This window comes from Pogoniulus pusillus, chromosome 36 (assembly GCF_015220805.1).
Source record: "Pogoniulus pusillus isolate bPogPus1 chromosome 36, bPogPus1.pri, whole genome shotgun sequence".
Classification (NCBI taxonomy): Eukaryota; Metazoa; Chordata; class Aves; order Piciformes; family Lybiidae; genus Pogoniulus; species Pogoniulus pusillus.
The window spans coordinates 3192961-3208461 of NC_087299.1; positions in this window are offsets into that span (position 1 = coordinate 3192961).

The following is a 15501-nucleotide window of genomic DNA, read 5'->3' on the forward strand; positions in this document are numbered from 1 at the left end:
CACAATCGAGCTCAGAGCACACAGGAACACAGCCAGACAGGCCTGGAAAGGCTGCAGAGAAGGAGACTCCACAGCCTCTAAGGGGAGCCTGTGTCAGTGCTCTGGGACCCTTCCAGGAAAGAAGTTTCTCCTTGTGTTGGTCTCTTCTCCTTAGCATCAGTTGAGAGAAGAAGAAATGGCCTGGAATTGTGTCAGGAGACGTTTAAGTCTGACATGAGGAAAAATTTCCTTGCTGCAAGAGTGGTCAAGCATTGGCAGAGGCTGCCCAGGGAGGTGGTGGAGTCCCCATCCCTGGAGGTGTCCAGGAAACCTGTGGGCATGGCACCTGGGGACATGGTTTAGTGGCTGTGGTGATCTTAGATCAGTGGTTGGACTGGATGATCTTAGAAGTCCTTCCCAAGCAAACCTGTTCCATGATTCTCTTGGACTTGCTGCTGTTTGTGGGCAGAGAAGGAGCAGTTTGTGCAGTATGTGTTTTATCTGCAAGAGCTGGGAAGCTCTCCTGCCCTGCAGCCAGGGCTGGGTGTGCTGGCAGACAAGGGGAAGGTTCAGACCTGCTTCTCTTTTGTGCCATTGACTGGTTTTGGCAAGTCAAGGGGGAATGTGGAGCTGTGAGGAGCAACATCTGGGTGCATTCATGCCTCTGTGCTTCCTCATCCAGTGCTGGGCTCCCCGGGTCAAGAGAGACAGAGAACTGCTGGAGAGAGTCCGGGGGAGGGTACCAAAGCTGAATGCTGAGGGGCCTGGAGCAGCTCTGTGAGGAGCAAAGGCTGAGAGCCCTGGGGCTGAGAGCCTGCAGGAGAGCAGCCCCAGAGGGGAGCTGAGCAATGCTCATCAAGAGCTGAAGGAGCTGTGGGGGGCAAGAGGCTGGGGCCAGACTCTTGTCAGTGGTGCCAGGGACAGGACAAGGAGCAGAGGGCACAAATTGGAACCCAGGAGATGAAACTTGTTTGTTGTGAGGGTGCTGGAGGCCTGGGGCAGGCTGCCCAGAGAGGTTGTGGAGTTTCCTTCTCTGAAGAGATTCCAAACCCCCCCTGGCCACTGTGGTCCTGGGCAAGCTGCTGGGGGTGTCCTGCTTTAGCAGCAGGGTTGGACTGGATGATCTCCAGTCTGGGGGATCTCCAGAGGTCCCCTCCAACCTTTCCCATTCTGCTTATGCAGAGCTTCTCAGAAGCTCAGGTAAGGTTTGTAGTCTCATGACCACCCCACACAGAAGGATGAGGACAGAGGAGGGAAGGAGCCACAGCAGCAGAGCAGCAAAGGAGCCATCAGAAGGGGTTAAAGACGCATCCAGGCTTTGCCTTCCTCTTGCAAGTGCCGAGCAGGGGCTGCCACGGCCAGCTTGAGTTTCACAAGCAGCTCTGGCTGTAAAATATGATCATGTCTGCTGCTCTGATTGATGGTTCCAGTGCAGCCATCAGGCAGACCAGCCCAGAAGGGATCACGTTTGCAAGGGCGCAGCCAGCTGACATCCTATCCCCCGTGGCAACCCCAGCAGCGAGCTGGGACCAGTTGTACTCATCCCACTTGTTACCCAGCCAGGGATGGAGGGAGCAGAAGGGAAGGAGCATCCCTCTGAGGCTGCTTGGATGGGTCACTTCTTCTGGTCAGCCTTGAGGAGCAGCTTAAGGGAAGGTTTTAGGATGTCCAGCCCTGAAATCTTGAAGGAAAACCTCTTCCTTAGTGGGAACTGATCTGTTGGAAGGCAGTGAAGGGGGAAAGGATTTGGAGGTCCTAAGTGATAGGAGGTTGACCATGAGCCAGCAATGTGCACTCGTGGCCAGGAGGGGCAATGCCACTCGGGGGTGTATTAGAAGGGATGTGGCAAGTAGGTTGGGAGAGGTTCTCCTGCCCCTCTACTCTGCCCTGCTGGGGCCACATCTGCAGTACTGTGTCCAGTTCTGGGCCCCCCATTTCAAGAGGGACATGGAACTGCTTGAGAGAGTCCAGCACAAAGCCACAAAGATGCTGAAGGGGATGGAGCAGCTCTGTTGGGAGGAGAGCCTGAGGGAGCTGAGCTGTGCTGCTGGGAGAGGAGACTGAGAGGTGACCTCATCAGTGGTTACAAATAGATAAAGGTGAGTGCCAGGAGGCTGGGGCCAGGCTCTGCTGGGTGATGCCCAATGACAGCACAAAGTGGAAGTTGAGCCATAAGAAGCTTCATTTAAACATGAGGAGGAATTTTTTCCCTGTGAGGGTGGCAGAGCCCTGGCACAGGCTGCCCAGGGGGGTTGTGGAGTCTCCCTCTCTGGAGATATTCAGAACCCACCTGGATGTGTTCTGTGTGATCTGCTCAGTGTGATGCTGCTCTGGCAGGGGGATTGGACTGGCTGAGCTTTGGAGATCCCTTCCAGCCCCTGACATGCTATGGTTCTATGACCCCTTGATGCCAACACTCTTTTTAGGTGTAGCCAGACCAGCCCGGACCTACTTTTGCTGGGCAATGTTGATACACAATCCCTCAGCAGCACCAACCACAGAGGTATGAGCTACACAGGGCATCTTTGGGGGTCTCCATCCAGTGCAGCCAGCTGGAACTTGCACCCTTCCCTCCTTCCACCTCTTTCCATTCCCTGCAGTGAGGCACCACCAGCAGCAACTTCAGGCTGAGAAAACAAAGCTCCCAGCTGGATTCTTGGGGAGAACACTGGGGCTGCTCCATGACACCAGCTGGTTGGGGCATCCTCTCTGTCTGCCTGTCTCAGCTGGCGACAGCAGCCCTGGTGCCAGCCTGGCAGTGTCCCAGGGGCAAGATTTGCATGCAGAAGGATCCTGCTCTGCACACGCCTAAAAGCTCTTCCCTTCAGCAGGACTCGGAGCTGGTTTGGAAGCAGAAGGTCAAAGCTCCTCCTCTGCAAGCAGAGGGTTAAGGGGAGCGCAGGCAGCGGCTCCTGCTGCCCCTCCCCTGCAGACCCTTGGGGAAGGAGCCCCTGGCCACGGCCAGCGCCTCCAGAGCGGGTGGGTGATGTCAGGGCAGGGGCTTGGCGGGGGAGGGATGCAGGCACAGCTGTCTCCAGCCATCCTGCTGCCACCCCCGGATTAGGGCCAGGCAGGAGGAGAGGGAGGGGGGACACACATTCTTGGGGGACCGGCGTCACTTTGGCGCTCCCCAACCCCCCCCCCCCCCCCCCCCCCCCCCCGCCTCCGCCCCTGCTTTCCCCCGTGGATTGATGGGTTTATTGGAAGGCAAATCCCACAGCCACCCACCCCTCCCCTTCTCCTGCAGCCACCACCTCCGACTGGCTCCACCAGGGGACCCCCCACAGAATTAACCAGGTTGGAATCATAGAATCAGTGAGGGTTGGAAGGGAGCACAAGGAGCAGGCAGTGCCAACCCCCCTGCCATGCCCAGGGACACCCTACCCTAGAGCAGGCTGCACACAGCCTCAGCCAGCCTGGCCTCAAACACCTCCAGCCATGGGGCCTCAGCTCCATGACCTCTAGGATCAAGGAGTCCAATCTCTCACCTATCCCTTCTCATTAACTAACCCATGGCACTAAGTGCCTCATCCAAGCTCCTCTTAACCACCCCCTGGGCTGGGCACTCCACCACCTCCCCAGGCAGCCCCTTCCAATGCCAATCACTCACTGGAGGTTGGTTGGGTGCAAAGGAGTAAGGGGATAATGCAAGGCTGGGGAGGGGCCTGGAGCACAGCCCTGGGAGGAGAGGCTGAGGGAGCTGGGGGGGTGCAGCCTGCAGCAGAGGAGGCTCAGGGCAGAGCTCATTGCTGCCTGCAGCTGCCTGCAGGGAGGCTGTAGCTAGGTGGGGTTGGGCTCTCTGCTGCCAGGCAGCCAGGGACAGAAGAAGGGGCCCCAGGCTGAAGCTGTGGCAGGGCAGGTTGAGGCTGGATGTTGTTAGGAAGTTGTTGTCAGAGAGAGTGCTTGGCATTGGAATGGGCTGCCCAGGGAGGTGGTGGAGTCTGTGTGGCTGGAGGTGTTGCAGCCAAGGCTGGCTGGGGCACTGAGTGCCATGGTCTGGTTGGTTGGGCAGGGCTGGGTGCTAGGTTGGGCTGGATGAGCTTGGAGCTCTCTTCCAGCTTTCTTGATTCTATGATTCTAAGGAAGAAGTGGGGATGCCATCAGGGCATGGTGGTCTCAGCCCTTGGCTTTTTGGCTGCCCAGGGAGGTGGTGGAGTCCCCAGCCCTGGAGGTGTTTAAGAAATGTGTGGCCTGGCACCTGGGGATATGGTTTCATGGTGTTGGGTTGATGGTTGGACTGAATGATCTTAGAGGTCTTTTCCAACCCTCTTTCCAGAGTCATCATCCCCCCCTCCCATGCCCAGCACCAGCCATAGGCCAAACGTGGCATCAGAGGACTGGGAAGCCTCATTGGCATTTCATTGTTTGTGCTGCCAGTTATGTCCCAGGCTCACTGCCAATGTGGTGCCTCAGCATCCTCACGGGATCACAGGATGCCAACCTGCTCATGCCCACACATCCCTGGGGGAGAAGACTTTCCCACCAGGAATGGCTTTAGGATCCCTCTCAGTGCCTTCACTGCACCCAGCCTGGTGGCAGAGATGCCAGCCAAGCACCCAGCTTGGCACTCAAGAACCAGGCTGCACCCTCTTGAAGCTCAGTCAAGTTTTGACCCAGTTGAAACCCCTCTGAGAGCCCCAAAATCAGATGAATCCTGTTCCCTACCTGCCACAAAGCCCTGAAGACACAGCAGAGGTGAAGCTGCAGGATGAAATGGCATGGAGGGAGAGAGGGAAAACCAAGCCAAAGAGGTGCCTGCCCTCCCAGAAACCACCTGCTCAGAGCACTCAGCAGTTCTGGATCTCTCCTGTAAAATCATGGAATTGTAGAGGTCTTTTCCAAGCAAAATATTCTGTGATCATCAAGTCCCAATCATCAACCCAACACCACCATGGCTCCAGGGATGCACACATGGGGAGTGCTTTGGGATGCCATGGGGAGTGCAAGAGCCAGGCTGAGCATGGCAATGGGATTGAATCCCAACCTGAGGTGCTCCAAACCTGTTGTCTCTCTTTGTTGGGTCCCATGGTACTGTGCAGATCCTTACAGGTCATCCACTACAACCATCAACCCAGCACCACCATCCCCACTTAATCATGTCCCCAGGTGCCATGCCCACACATCTTCAGGGATGGGGACTCCACCACCTCCCTGGGCAGCCTGTGCCAATCTCTGACCACTCTTGCAGCAGAGAAATTGCTCCTAATACCCAACCTGAACCTCCCCTGGTGCAATTCCAGGCCAAGACATTCCCTTTGCTTGCATAGGTTGCCACATCCACCTGTCCCTTAAACACCTCCAGGCATGGGAACTCCACCACCTCCAACTGACCTGAGATCACCACAGCCACTAAACCCTGTCCCCACTTGCCATGCCCACAAGTTTCCTGAGCACCTCCAAGGATGGGGACTCCACCAGCTCCCTGGGCAGCCTGTGCCTACCCCTGACCACTCTTGCAGCACAGAAATTGCTCCTAATATCCAACCTTTAATCACCCCTGGTGCAATTCCAGGCCAAGACATCCCCTTTGCTTGCATAGGTTGCCACATCTGCTTGTCCCTTAAACACCTCCAGGGATGGGGACTCCACCAGCTCCTTGGGCAGCCTGTGCCCACCCCTGACCACTCTTGCAGCATAGGAATTGCTCCTAATACCCAACCTGAACCTCCCCTGGTGCAACTCCAGGCCAAGACATTCCCTTTGCTTGCATAAGTTGCCACATCTGCTTGTCCCTTAAACACCTCCAGGGATGAGGACTCCACCACCCCCCTGGGCAGCCTGTGCCAACCCCTGACCACTCTTGCAGCATAGAAATTGCTCCTAATACCCAACCTAAACCAGCCCTGGTGCAACCTGAGCCCTTTCCCTTTCCACTCTCCCGGAGCAAGACCTCTCCCACTCAGCTCCATCCCCTGCTGCTGGCATCCCTGATTTTTGGGGTGTTGAATATTTTTGCAGGCTGAGAGTGGGAAGAGGGGGGGAGGTGGGAAACAGGGAGGGGGTTGTGGAGGAGGGAGGGGGACTTAAGAAAAAAAAAGCAAAGGCAAGCAGGGAGCTGCTGGCAGGGTTGATCTTGCATTGATGAAGTGTTTTGGATGGCACCGGTAGACGATGCGGGGAGAATCGATTGGCGCCGCCAGTTTTGCCTGCCTGGCACTGCGGAGCAGGCACCAAAATGTCAGGTTTGTGATCTCAAATCAACGATCACAAACGTGGGGGGGGGAGTGAGGGGGGTGAGGGTTTGGGGGATGTGGGGTGGGGAACAACAAGAAATAAAGAGAGAGAGGAAAAAAAAACCCAAACCAAAGGGTTGGAGGTTGGGGCTTAATCTTCAACGTTAACCAACGGCAGAGCTGCCTCTGTGGTTTCATAACTGGGGGTGGAAGTGGGGAGGGAGAGAGGATGAGGAGGATGGGGGGGGGATGGTTGGAATGCTGCAGGAGGAAGCTGCTGTTTGTGAAGGGGTTGGTTTGGGGGTTGGGGTTTTTTTTCTATCCCGGGTGCTGTGTACATGCAGATGCCTTATCGCTGAGGGATGCAAACCAGCAGCTGAGATGGAACTGCAGATACATTTTAAGCAAGCCCCGACCGAAGGGTGTGGGGGGGGGGAGGGGGCGGGGGGGATGGATGAGCTGCGAGGGGCTGCGGAGCTGCAGCGCTGGGCAAAGAGGAGGGAGGCTGCTGCTGAGCCCGGGGTAAAGGAGGTGGGGAGGGGATGAGGGAGGTTGTTGAGGCAGGAGAAGGATTTAGGGGCTAACCCCTCACACACACCTGCCCCTAGAGAGGGATTATGGTTACAGATGGGCTGGGAGGAAATGGTGATGGAAGGGAAAAGCGTCTGGCCCGGGGGCTCTAGGGGTGAGGTTGGTGCTTTGCTTCGGTCTGGAGGCAGCTGAAGATGCTGCTGCTGTGGAATTTTGGGGGCTGGAGATAGAACCGTAAAATGGTTAAGGTTGTTGGAAGGGACCTCTGCAGGTCACCCAGTGTAAGCCTCCTCACCTAGGGCAGGTCACACAGGAACACATCCAGAAGGGTTTCGAAAGACTCCACACAAGGAGACTCCACAACCCCTCTGGGCAGCCTGCTCCAGGCCTCCAGCACCCTCACACCAAGCAAATTTCTCCTCCTGTTCAGATGGAGCCTCCTGGATTCCATTTTGTGCCCCTCGCCCCTGGTCCTGTCCTTGGGCACCACTGACAAGAGCCTGACCCCAACCTCTTCCCCCCCCCCCAGCCAGCTCCTTTAGCTCTTGCTGAGCATTGCTCAGCTCCCCTTTGGGACTGCTCTTCTGCAGGCTCAGCAGCCACAGGGCTCTCAGCCTTCCTTCCTCACAGAGGTGCTCCAGTCCCTTCATCATCCTCACAGCTCCTGAGGATGATGCCCACACTCCAAGTGAAGGTGATGCTGAGTTCTCCTTTGAGCAAGGTCCAGCCTTGGGATGGGCTGACCTGGCGTGGCGCAGAGCAGGGAGCACTCAAACCAACCCTCCCATCAGCTCTGACCCCACACTACTGGGGCTCAGGCTGTGCAAACCACCCTGCAGAGGGTGGGAAACTGTTCTTCATCCTGCCCCCAGCCTCTCCCTCCCTTGGGAGCCAGTTTGGCCATGCCAATGGGGGCTGGAGGCAGCAGAGGCTGCAGCTGGCAGGGGCAAGGCTGCGAGGGAGCTTTTGGCGGATGCAAAACTTTCCTCTTAATCCTGAGCTGCCCTGGGCCAAGCTCCCTGTGGTTCCCCACTGCTGGCAGAAACCCCATTTCCTTGCCCTTCCAGCCAACCTCGAGGCCACCAGACAAAAGCAAGTAATTTATCTCCTGGGGGGGGGCTTCCCCGGAGAGGCGGAGATGGAGCGGCTGAGCCGGGCTCTGCTGGCGGCAGCCTTCACCTGTTCCTCTTCTCAAGCAGCCTGGCTCCAAAATAATTCAGGCTCCCAGACAAGCCCTCCCTGGGGGAAACTGAGAAATGCTGGGCTAGGTATGATCCTCAACCCCCCGCCCCCCCCCCCCCTCCCCCCCCAAATCCCAACCCCCTTCCGAAGCTGCAGATGTGCCCCAAGGCCAACTCACACCTCCGAAGGTCAGGCAAGAGGCACCCAAGCCCTGGGGGATGGGAATTGGGTGTCCTCAGATGCCCTTGGAAGGAGGGTGCTCTTCTCCAGAGGGATGCATCCCAAGATTTTGAGTTGCTCCATGAGCAGTGTGGTCATGCAAAGGAGATGGGAGGTTAGGAAGGAGGTTTTCTGCCTCCCAAAGCCCTTTATTTGCTTTCCAAGCTTTTCTTCCAGCCTCAAGGAAGGGGAATCTCATCTCCCAGCCTCGCTGTGTTAGCCCAGGGGGTTCTGAATCCCCTCTTTATTTGTTTTAGCTGGAAGCTGACATCCTGCTGCATTCTCATGACTCCAGGACCTGGGGCTTTAGCAAAAAAATGCTAACTATTAGAAGACTTCTCTGTCATTGTGCAGCATGTTTTTGGAGGGGCTGGGGGAATGTGGACACTGCTACAGCCCTGGAAAGCAGGAGTGTGTTTGTGGAATGGGGCTGACAGAGCCAAGCCCTCTCCCTCACCTCCTTACTTGCTGGTTGGTGCTCCCTTGCTTAGAATCAGAGCAGCAAGCAGGTTGGAAGAGAGCTCTAAGCTCAGCCAGCCCAACCTAGCACCCAGCCCTGCCCAACCAACCAGACCATGGCACTCAGTGCCCCAGCCAGCCTTGGCTGCAACACCTCCAGCCACACAGACTCCACCACCTCCCTGGGCAGCCCATTCCAGTGCCAATCACTCTCTCTGACAACAACTTCCTAACAACAGCCAGCCTCAACCTGCCCTGACACAGCTTCAGGCTGTGTCCTCTTCTTCTGTGCTGCCTGCCTGGCAGCAGAGCCCAACCCCACCTGGCTACAGCCTCCCTGCAGGCAGCTGCAGGCAGCAATGAGCTCTGCCCTGAGCCTCTTCTTCTGCAGGCTGCACCCCCCCAGCTCCCTCAGCCTCTCCTCACAGGGCTGTGCTCCAGGCCCCTCCCCAGCCTTGCTGCCCTTCTCTCAACACCTTCCAGCACCTCAACATCTCTCTCAAATTCAGGAGCCCAGAACTGGACACAGCACTCCAGGGGTGTCCTGAGCAGTGCTGAGCACAGGGCCACAAGAACCTCCCTTGTCCTGCTGCCCACACTGCTCCTGAGCCAGCCCAGGATGCCATTGGCTCTGCTGCCCACCTGGGCACTGCTGACTCCTCTGCAGCTCCTCTCTCCCAGCACCCCCAGCTCCCTCTCTGCCTGGCTGGTCTCAGCCACTCTGGCCCCAGCCTGTAGCACTGCTTGGGGCTCGCTTCTTCCCATCTACACTGTGGGAAAATCCGGCTCTGGGGTTGAACCTTGGTGCCTCTTTCCTTTCTCCCCCAGCGCTTTAAACCCACAACTCTTCATCCTGGCCCCACAGCCGCTCCCTAAGGCTGCAGGCTCCCAGCGCTGAGCCGCGGTGGTTGCGCACCGCCAGTCCCGCAGCGCGCTGGGAGCTGTGCGGGCTGCTGGGCTTTGCCAGGGTGTTCCTGCAGAGAACGGGGTAAAGATCACCACCTGCTGCCACGTCCTCGCACTGCAAACACCTCCTCCCTGGACCCCCTCCACCTCCCGCTACGAGGGGTTCCTCTGCTCTTCCCAAGCCACAAAGCCCTGAAGAAACAGCAGAGGTGAAGCTGCAGGCTGAAGCTGCAAGAAGGGAGGGAAAAGAAAGGGAAGGGGAAGGGAAGGAGAGGAAAGGAGAAGGAAAAGGAGAAGGTTTCAAAAGGAAAAGGAGAAGGAAAAGGGGAAGGGGAAAGGGGAAGGGGAAGGGGAAAGGGAAAGGGAAAGGGAAGGGGAAGGGGAAGGGGAAGGGGAAGGGGAAGGGGAAGGGGAAGGGGAAGGGGAAGGGGAAGGGGAAGGGGAAGGGGAAGGGGAAAGGGAAGGGGAAGAACCCAATCAGACCAAGGAGGTCTCTGTCCTTCTAGAAACCATCTTCTCAGGATGCTCAGCATTTCTGCTCCCTCATGAAGTCACAGAATCACAGAATCAGGCAGGTTGGAAGAGAGCTCCAAGCTCAGCCAGCCCAACCTAGCACCCAGCCCTGCCCAACCAACCAGACCATGGCACTCAGTGCCCCAGCCAGCCTTGGCTGCAACACCTCCAGCCACACAGACTCCACCACCTCCCTGGGCAGCCCATTCCAATGCCAATCACTCTCTCTGACAACAACTTCCTAACAACAGCCAGCCTCAACCTGCCCTGACACAGCTTCAGCCTGGGGCCCCTTCTTCTGTCCCTGGCTGCCTGGCAGCAGAGCCCAACCCCACCTGGCTACAGCCTCCCTGCAGGCAGCTGTAGACAGCAATGAGCTCTGCCCTGAGCCTCCTCTGCTGCAGGCTGCACCCCCCCAGCTCCCTCAGCCTCTCCTCACAGGGCTGTGCTCCAGGCCCCTCCCCAGCCTTGCTGCCCTTCTCTCAACACCTTCCAGCACCTCAACATCTCTCTCAAATTCAGGAGCCCAGAACTGGACACAGCACTCCAGATGTGGCCTGAGCAGTGCTGAGCACAGGGGCACAAGAACCTCCCTTGTCCTGCTGCCCACACTGCTCCTCAGCCAGCCCAGGATGCCATTGGCTCTGCTGCCCACCTGGGCACTGCTGCCTCCTCTGCAGCTCCTCTCTCCCAGCACCCCCAGCTCCCTCTTTGCCTGGCTGCTCTCAGCCACTCTGGCCCCAGCCTGTAGTGCTGCTTGGGGTTGTTGTGGCCAAAGTGCAGAACCTGCCCTTGGCCTTGTTCAGTCTCATCCCCTTGGCCTCTGCACCCATCCAGCCTGGCCAGGTCCCTCTGCAGGGCTCTGCTACCCTCCAACAGCTCCACGCTTGCTCCTAGCTTGGTGTCATCTGCAAACTCAATCCCCTCGTCCAGATCAGTCCCATCCCAACTTCAGGGATGCCTACTGAAACCCCAGAGCTCATCCATGTGGGACCACAATGATGTCCCCCACAGCCAAGTCACTTACAGCCACCCAGCTTAAGGTAACCATCCCTCTCCCAAAGCTTCTCCAAATGACATTCCCAAACCTTCCCTCATTTAAATCTCATTAAGAGCTCTGCCTCACCACCTTCCCCAGGCACTCTGGAGAGCCACAGCCCAGGAGCTGTGTGCTCCTTCGAGCTGCTGCCTCTGGCTCATGCTTTTTAGGACTTCAGGCCAGAGTGTCAAGTGGATCTTTTTTTCAGCCTTAACTCTGAATTTCATGGCTTTTGTGACTTTAAATCAGCTCCCTAATGCCATTTAAACAGTTGGCTTTTTGAAGCTGATAAACACTTTGGTAGGTGCTTGGGTGAGAAAGAGGCTGGCATAGGAGACACCTCCTCCACCCCCACCCCAGGCACTGTTTTGCCTTCTCTGCTGGTCGTGGATCTCTCTGCCCACTGCTGGCATGAGGAGGGGGGAAGCAAAACTAGCATCCAGCCTAGAGCTCATTGCTGTCTACAACTACCTGCAGGGAGGCTGTAGCCAGGTGGGGTTGGGCTCTTCTCCCAGACAGCCAGCACCAGAAGAAGGGGACACAGCCTCAAGTTGTGCCAGGGCAGGTTGAGGCTGGATGTTAGGAGGAGGTTCCTGGCAGAGAGAGTGATTGGCATTGGAATGGGCTGCCCAGGGAGGTGGTGGAGTCTGTGTGGCTGGAGATGTTGCAGCCAAGGCTGGCTGGGGCACTGAGTGCCATGGTCTGGTTGGTTGGGCAGGGCTGGGTGCTAGGTTGGGCTGGCTGAGCTTGGAGCTCTCTGCCAACCTGCTTGGTCCTATGATTCTATTCCATGATCTCTCCCTCAGCTGCAGCTCCTCGAGGAATGCTGGCTGTGAGAGCAAGGACATCTCCATCACTGAGGACCTCTCTGGGTGAGCAGGGGATGGGCTTCAGCTCATGGGCAGCTGCTTCCTTCTCTGCTGCTGTGGTGCAGGTCACAGAATCACAGAGTGACTCCAGTTGGAAGGGACCTTTAAGATCATCCAGCTCCAATCCCCAGGCATTGGCAGGGACACCTCCCACCATAGAATCACAGCATCAAGCAATTTGGAAGAGAGCTCCAAGCTCAGCCAGTCCAACCTAGCACCCAGCCCTGCCCAACCAACCAGACCATGGCACTCAGTGCCCCAGCCAGCCTTGGCTGCAACACCTCCAGGCACACAGACTCCACTACCTCCCTGGGCAGCCCATTCCACTGACAAATGAAATCTGTAAGGGTCCACACAATCCTATGGGACCCAATGAAGAGAGGCAACAGGTTTGGAGCATCCCTGGTTGGGATTCAATCCCATGGCCATGCTCAGCCAGAGCTGGCCTGGCTCTTGGCATCCCAAAGCACTCAGCTGTCCCTCCTTGGAGCCAGGAGCTGGGTGGGAGGCTGAGCCAGGCTGTCTCTGGGAAGTGGCAGATTTTCCCCTTGGATAACACACAGCTCCATCTGCTCCCTGTTAGCAGCCTGCCTGAGCCTAATTGGCAGATCAAACCCTCCCATGTCCTGTGTTAGCTACGTGGTGGTTAGCAGCGTTGGAGCAAGCCTTGGATGGAGCCCAAACGCCTTCCCCCGGCACCTTGGGCTGCACAGGGGTGCTAATGGGAACCACCCGCAGCAGCCAGGAGCTGGGGAGGGCAAAACAGGCAAGAGAGGGAAGGGATTGGAGCTGGAAGAGGGGAGATTGAGACTGCAGATTAGGAAGACATTCTTTCCAGTGAGGGCTGAGGAGACACTGGAGCAGGTTGCCCAGGGAGGTTGTGGCTGCTCCTTCCAGGTTGGATAAAGCCTGTAGCAACCTGGGGTGGTGCAAGGTGTGGTGGAGAGCAAAGACCCACAGACCCCCATCATGAAAGAGGTGAGGGCAGGTCGTGGGGAGGTTCTTTCCAGTGAGGGTGGGGAGACACTGGAACAGGTTGCCCAGGGAGATTGTGGAGCACAGAAGCAGAGAATGTGATCTTTGAGCCTCAGGGATAGGCTGGTGTCCAGAAGTGCCACCCCAGGAGGTAAGTTGGGGTCCTGGGCAGAGCACAAGCAGCTGGGAAATGTTTCTTGCTCTAATTGCAGCTCTCCAGTTGCTGTCCCAGCTCCTCCTGCTCATGCTCAAACACCTCCTGGGGTGGTGAGGGAAGCAGCTGGAGCAGAAGGTTCCTGTTCTTGAGACAGCTCCTAGAATCCTTCTGCTTTCCAGCAGCCAGCCAAGGGCTGGAGCAGTGGGGGCAGCTGGCAGCAGTGATGGGAAGCATTGGTGGTGGTGGCCTGGCCTCACCGAGGGGAATCAAAGGAGTGGACCAAGCAGGGTGCTGCTGTCCCACCCTACCTGAGCACACCCTGAGACCATTCCCAAGGTAATGAGCAGCTGACCCTGGCTAGTGGCTTGGGAGAAGTGCAAAAAGGAGCTTCAGCTTGCTCCAAGCAGCACCACAGCTGCCCTCTCCTGGCACAAGAAGCCTTCTGCCAGTTTCTCCTCATCCATCAACAACTTCTGGGGACTTTGGAGGCTTTGCTCTTGCTCAGGAGTGAGGAGAGAAAATATGGATCAGGGACCAGATATGGAATAGGGAGAGGATATAGCTCAGGGGTCCCACAAGCCAAGATGCTCCCCCCCTCCTGGGATGCCTGGCACAGAGTCCTGAACTTCCAGGGATTTCTGCTGGGTAAAGAAGGCCTTGAGGGGAGGGAGTAGTCCACTGCTTTTGACAGGTGACAGGGACAGTCTTCATGCCCACCTCCTCACTTCCAGCACACTCAGCCTCACCCAGAGGGAAGGAAGCATGGTGGGGATGGACCAAGTGGGAGGAAAAAGGAACCTGGGGTCCAGGTGTGTGCCTGCAACCACCCCTCCAGCTACCCCCTCACTGACTGACCACATAGAGGGAGATGAGACCCTGGCCCAGGTTGCCCAGAGAGATGGCAGCTGTCCTATCCCTGAAAACATTCCAGGAGAGCTTGGATGGGACTCTGAGCAACCTGGAATCATAAAATTGTTAGGGTTGGAAGACACCTTAAAGGTGATGAAGTCCAACTCAAGGTGTGCCAGGGGAGGTTCAGGCTGGAAGCCAGGAAGTATTTCGTCCCAGCAAGAGTCCTCAGGCTCTGGCACAGGTGCCCAGGGAGGTGGTGGAGTCCCCATCCCTGAAGGGATTTAAAAGCCACATGGATGTGGTGCTGAGGGACATGGTTTAGTGGCAGTGACTTAGCAGCAGTGGTGGCACTGTGAGCTCCAAGGCGAGTGCTTGGACTTCACAATCTCACAGGTCTCTCCCACCCTCTACACTTAGAATCACAGAATCAGTCAGGGCTGGAAGGGAGCACAAGGAGCAGGCAGTGCCAACCCCCTGCCATGCCCAGGGACACCCTACCCTAGAGCAGGCTGCACACAGCCTCAGCCAGCCTGGCCTCAAACACCTCCAGCCATGGGGCCTCAACCCCCTCCCTGGGCAACCCATTCCAGCCTCTCACCACTCTCCTGCTCAACAACTTCCTCCTCACCTCCAGCCTCACTCTCCCCACCTCCAGCTTTGCTCCATTTCCTCCACTCCTGACACTCCCTCACAGCCTCAAAAGTCCCTCCCCAGCTTTCTTGTAGCCTTCTTCAGATCCTGGCAGGCCACAAGAAGGTCACCTGGGAGCCTCCTCTGCTCCAGCCTGCACAGCCCCAACTCTTTCAGTCTGTGCTCACAGCAAGAGGTGCTCCAACCCTCTGCTCATCCTTGTGACCCTGCTCTGGACACTCTCCAGCATCTCCACAGCCCTCCTGTCCCAGGGGCTCCAGAGCTAGATGCAGGACTCCAGGTGGGGTCTCAGCAGAGCAGAGCACAGCAGAGCAGAGCAGAGGGGAGAATCCCCTCCCTGGCCCTGCTGCCCACACTGCTGCTGCTGCAGCCCAGGCTCTGCTTGGCTCTCTGGGCTGCAAGTGCACACTGCTGGCTCCTGTGGAGTTTCTCCTCCAGCACCACCCCCAAGTCCCTCTCCTCAGGTCTGCTCTCCAGCCTGGCACTGCCCAGCCTGCATTTGTGCTTGGCATTGCCTCACCCCAGCTGCAGGACCTTGCCCTTGCTCTTGTTGAGCCTCCTGAGCTTGGCTTGTGCCCACCTCTGCAGCCTGCCCAGCTCCCTCTGCATGGATCCTGCCCTCCAGCCTGGCTGAGCACCACACAGCTTGGTGTGGGCAGCAAACCTGCTGAGGCTGCACTCAGATCCTCTGCCCATGGCACCCACAGAGATGTTGAACAAGACTGGTCCCAGGACTGATCCCTGAGGGACTCCACTTGTCACTGGCCTGCACTTGGCCATGGAGCCATTGGCAGCCACTCTCTGGGTGCAGCCATCAAGCCAGTTCTGTATCCATCTCATGCTCCACCCCTCAAACCCATCTGTCACCAGCTTGGAAAGCAGGATGTGGTGTGGGACAGTGTCAAAGGCCTTGCTCAGGGCCAGGTCTTTGGTTCTATGACTCCAACCCTACTAAACCCTGCCCCTCAGCACCACCCCATCAATACATCTTTCAAT